A 6,000-nucleotide genomic window follows, 5' to 3' on the forward strand; every position below is an offset into this window, starting at 1 on the left:
CCCCCACCACAGTGGCTTTGTCTGGAAGGAAGTCGGATGGTAGGAAGTTATCCAGTCTCCTGGTCTAATTAGCATATCACCCTTTTATTAGTATAGATATCTGTAACAGATAACAAATCAGTTCTAATTTAACAAGTGCATAATCAGACAACCATCTTTGTAAGTTTATATTTATTTTGTTATTAAGACTGTGTATAAATACTAAGAAAAAGTGTTAAGTATTTATTTTCTATACATTTTTATTATCAGAATTTATGTACTCAAGGCTATTTTCTATTTTTAATATTATAAACAATTGTTACATATTTCTTGTTCAATAAAATATAATGTCTTAGAATATTTTTAAAAACAAAATTTCATATAATATTTTACTTTGGAAATGTTCTTATTTTATGATAACTTTTATAGCATCTAATTCTGCTGCTCTTAAATTTTAATGACTTTCTGTTATGCTAAATTTGTGATGCGTGATGAGATAAACAGAAACAAACCTGTATGTTAATTTTGTAAAATTAATTTAAAATGCTTTAGAAGCACTATAACAACCTTGTTAATTATATTAAAAAGTGAGTTTATAGTTTATGCACCGTCAAAAATAAAGGGTTTCTTAACACAGTAACAAATCAATTAATTAGGGCTCAGATAAATATCTGAAAAAATAGAACTCTTTAAATATGGCATGATATAATGCTCCATTAGACCATAAAAAAAGAAATAACAAGGCGAAGACAAATTAGCACTAAGTAGATATGGGTAGATCTTTATAAACTGTTTAAAAATATGACATTACCACAGCTTCTTTTAAATGATTGTAGTTAGGAATATCAGACAAAAACAAATTAAAGAACATTCTAAAAGTAATACTGTTCTGTAATCTTCAAAAATGTGCAGGATATTAAAGTCAAGAATGAAGAGTTGTTCTGGACTAAATAACATCTAAGTGTAACGTGAAATTGGGTTCGATTGTCTGATGTAAAGGCTATTATTGGGACAATTTTTGAAATCTGCATGAAATATCGGGATTGAGCATATATGGGGCATTTTTTACTGGTTTTATTTTTTCTCTAATTTTGAAATGTATTCAAAATAAATAGTAAAAGAGAAGGTAAAAGAAATAACTTATTGGAGTGTGTGTCTTGTTTAAAATCATAATTAATGTATACCTCATGGTAAATGATATCCTTTATTCACATAAAATCTGAAGGTACAGAATTAAAGGTCATAAAATTAATAATATTATGTGAACAGACACTTAATACAAATAACAGACATATGGCCTATAAAAAGCAAAAACACAAACAAGTTTATGCATGCTTAAAATAATGTTTGTTAACATTCCTTGCATTGACAAATATTATAAAATTTGAGAATACGTAATACATGTAATGTAAGGGCTTAGATTCTAAGGGGTGGAGAATGTCTGATTCGAGGGCAATATAAAGCCTGTGAAATCATTTGGTCTGGCCCTGCCAAAGCATTAAGAGTGAGTTAATTAAATGTTTGACCAAATATAGCAGGCTAATTTTTAAGTTGAAAATTTTGCATGTCTCATAAATCATGTTTTAAGTATCCCAATGGCTCATGGCAGAAAAAAGATTCCCCACACCTGAGAAACACATGTTTTCATATAATATGGATGATTGTAATATGGAATATTAAAATTGAAGATCTATTTGGAAATAGCTAATATTAATTGCTATTAGATTTGTGAGAATTACTTTGATTTGAATTTTTTTCTCCTAGTTTTTATTTTGATAATGGTATCCTTTCTAAACGAAATCATCACATTTTTTCTTTATTTTTAATTTATTGATTTTATTTATTTATTTATTTATTTTACTGTTTAAGGTTTTACATATATCTCATTTTTACTGATTGACCCCACCCAACCACTCCCACCGCTGAGGGTAAGTCCCAACGCCCTAGTGTCTGTGTCCATTGGTTATGCTAATATGCATACATACAAGTCCTTGGTTGCTCTCTAACAACCCCCCACCGCTGCCCCTGCCATTTGTCTCCGGATCTGTTTTTGTTCATTAGTTTATGTTGATCATTATATCCCACATATTAGTGAGGTTATGTGATATTTATCTTTCTCCAACTGGCTTATTTTGCTTAGGATAATGCTCTCCAGTTCCATCCATGCTGTTGAAAATGGTAAAGTTCCTTCTTTTTTATAGCAGTGTAGTATTCCGTTGTGTAGATGTACCACTGTTTTTTAATCCACTCATCTGGTGATGGACACTTAGGCTGTTTCCAAATCTTAGCTATTATAAATTGTGCTGCTATGAACATAGGGGTGCATATATACTTTCTGATTGGTGTTTCTGGTTTCTTGGGATATATTCCTAGAAGTGGGTTTACTGGGTCAAATGGGAGTTCCACTTTAATTTTTTGAGGAAACTCTATACTGTTTTCCACAGTGGCTGCATCAGTCTGCATTCCCACCAGCAGTGCAGGAGGGTTCCTTTTTCTCCACATCCTCTCCAGCATTTGTCCTTTGTTGATTTGTTGATGATAGCCATTCTGACAGGTGTGAGATGGTATCTCATTGTAGTTTTGATTTGCATCTCTCAGATGATTAGTGACTTTGAGCATGTTTTCAGATGTCTCTTGGCCTTCTGTATGTCCACTTTTGAAAAGTGTCTATTTAGGTCCTTTGCCCATTTTGTGATTGGGTCGTTTATCTTCCTTTTGTTAAGTTGTATGAGTTCCCTGTAAATTTTAGAGATTAAACCCTTATCATAATAGGATTGGCAAATATGTTGTCTCATGCAGTGGGCTTTCTTTTTCTTTGCTTGATGCTTTCCTTTGCTGTGCAGAAGCTTTTTATTTTTATGTAGTCCCATTTGTTTGTTTTCTTTTTAATCTCCATTGCCCTAGGAGCTGTACAGGTAAAGATGTTGCTATGACATATGTCTGATATATTGCTGCCTATGGAGTCTTCTAAGATTTTTATAGTTTCCCCTCTTAAATTTAAGTCCTTTAGCCATTTTGAGTTTGTTTTTGTGTATGGTGTAAGTTGGTGATCTAGTTTCTTTTTTTTTTTGCAAGTCTCTGACCAAATTTCCCAGAACCATTTATTGAAGAGATTGTCTTGATGCCATTGTATGCTCTTGCCTCCTTTGTCAAATATTAATTGAGCATAATGGCTTGCCTCGATTTCTGGGTTCTCTGTTTTGTTCCATTGGTCTATATGTCTGTTCTTATGCCAGTACCAGGCAGTTTTGAGAACCATGACTTGGTAATATAGCTTGATATCTGGCATTGTGATTCCCTCCAACTTTGTTCTTCTTTCTCAAGATTGATGTGGCTATTCAGGGTTTTTTTTTTTTTTTTATTCCAGATGAATTTTTGGAGAGTTTGTTCTAGATCTTTGAAATATGCTGTTGGTATTTTAATGGGGATTGCATTGAATCTGTAGATAGTTTGGATACTATGGAGATTTTAATGATGTTGATTCTACCAATTCATGAGCATGGTATGTACTTACATTTGTTTACATCTTCCTCTAACTTCTTTTTTTCAATGTCCTATAGGTTTCTGAGTACAGGTCTTTTACCTCCTTGGTTAAGTTTATTGCTAGGTATCTTAATTTTTTTGTTGCAATGGTAAATGGGATTGTTGTTTTTAGTTTATCTTTCTGTGAGTTCATCATTGGTGTTAAAAAGGCCATAGATTTCTGGATGTTAATTTTGTATCCTGTTACATTGCCAAATTCATTTATTGAGTCTAATAGTTTTTTGATGCAGTCTTTGGGGTTTTCTATGTACAGTATCATGTCTTCTGTGAATAAGGACAGTTTTCTTTCTTCTTTTCCAGTTTGGATGTGTTTTATTTCTTCATCTTTTCTGATCACTATGGCTAGCACTTCCAGTACTATATCGAACAGGATTGGGGAAGTGGGTATCCCTGTTTTGTTCCTTTTCTTAAGGGAAATGGATTTAATTTTTACCCATTGGGTATGATGTTGGTTGTAGTTTTGTTATATAAGGCTTTTATTATGTTGAAGTATGATTCCTCTATTCCCATTTTTCTGAGAGTTATTATCAAGAAAGAGTGTTGGATTTTGTCAAATGATTTTTCTGTATCGATTGAAATGATTATGTGATTTTTGTCTTCAATTTGTTTATGTGCTGTGTCACATTTATTGATTTGCGGATATTGTATCATCCTTGCACCCCTGGAATAAATCCCACTTGGTCATGGTGTATGATCTTTCTAATGTAATACTGGATCCAATTTGCTAGAATTTTGTTGAGGATTTTAGCATCTATGTTCATCAAGGATATTGGCCTGTAGTTCTCTTTTTTTGTGGTGTCTTTATCTGATTTTGGAATTAGAATAATGCTGGATTAATAGAAAGAGCTTGGAAGTGTGCCTTCCTGTTGAATTTTTTGGAATAGTCTGAGGAGGATAGGTTTTAGTTCTTTAAATGCTTGGTAGAACTCCCCTTTAAAGCAGTCTGGACCAGGGCTTTTGTTTTCTGGAAGATTTTTTATGATTGTTTCAATTTCTTTGGCTGTTATTGGCCTATTCAGTTTTTTTATTCTTCCTGATTGAGTTTTGGGAACTTGTATTTTTTTAAGAATATGTCCATTTCATCTAGGTTGTTCAGTTCATTGGAATAGAGTTATTCAAAGTATTTGTTCACAATCCTTTGTATTTCTGTGGGGAAGGTTGTTACCTGACCTCTTTCATTTCTGATTTTGTTTATTTAGGTCTTCTCTCTTTGCTTCTTGGTGACCCTGGCTAGAGGTTCACCAATCTTGTTTATCCTTTCAAAGAACCAGCTCTTGGTTTCATTGATCTTTTTTTTTTTTTTTTTTTGGTGTTAAAAAGAGTGTTCTCATGCCCTAACCGGTTTGGCTCAGTGGATAGAGCATGAGCCTGTGGACTGAAGGGTCCCAGGTTAGATTCCATTCAAAGGCATGTAACTTGGTTGCAGACACAACCCCAGTAGGAGGTATGCAGGAGGCAGTTGATCAATGGTTCTCTCTCATTGATGCTTCTAACTCTCTAACCCTCTCCATTTCTCTCTGTAAAAAGTCAATAAAATATATTTTAAAAAAGAGTGGTCTCTATGTCATTTATTTCTGCTCTTATCTTTATTATTTTCTTCCTTCTGCTTTCGCTGGGCTTTTCTTGTTGCTCTCTTTCTAACTCTTTGAGTTGTAGGGTTAGATAATTTATTACAAATTTTTTCTCATTTTTTGAGGTAGGACTGTAGAGCTATGAACTTCCCTCTCAAGACTGCTTTCACTATGTCCCATAGATTTTGGATTGTTGTGTTTTCATTGGTGTTTGTTACCAGGATGCTTTTTATTTCTTCTTTGATCCCTTTGGTAACACAATCATTGTTTAATAGCATGCTCTTTAGCCTCCAAGTGTTTGATTTTTTTTCATTGTTTTTATTGTAGTTGATTTCTAATTTTATGCCATTGTGATCTGAGAAGATGCTTGATATGATTTCAATTTTCTTGAATTTGAAGAGACTTTGCATGTGTCCCAATATGTGGTCTATCTTTGAAAATGACCCAAGTGCACTTGAGATAAATTTATATTCTGTGGCTTTGGGGTGAAATATTCTGAACATGTCAATTAATTCCATCCGATCTAGTGAGTCATTTATGATTGATGTTTCTTTGCTGATTTTTTTAGAGGATTTATCTAGTGGTGTTTGTGGGGTATTAAAGTTCCCTACTATGACTGTATTGCTGTCTATCTCTCCCTTGATATCTTCCAGAAGTTTTTTGATGTTTTTGGGTGCTCCTGTATTGGGTGCATATATGTTTACCAGAGTTATATCTTCTGGTTGAATTGCTCCATTTTGTATTTTGAAGTGACCTTCCTTATCTCTTATTATGGCCTTCACTTTGAGGTCTAATTTGTCAGATATAAGTATTGCTACCCCAGCTTTTTTTTCATTTTCATTCGCCTCCAAATTTTTTTTTCCATCCTTCAACTATCAGTCTGTGTGAGTCCTTTGTTCTGAGGTGC

Source organism: Cnephaeus nilssonii (assembly GCF_951640355.1).
Source record: "Cnephaeus nilssonii genome assembly, chromosome: 3".
Taxonomy (NCBI): domain Eukaryota; kingdom Metazoa; phylum Chordata; class Mammalia; order Chiroptera; family Vespertilionidae; genus Cnephaeus; species Cnephaeus nilssonii.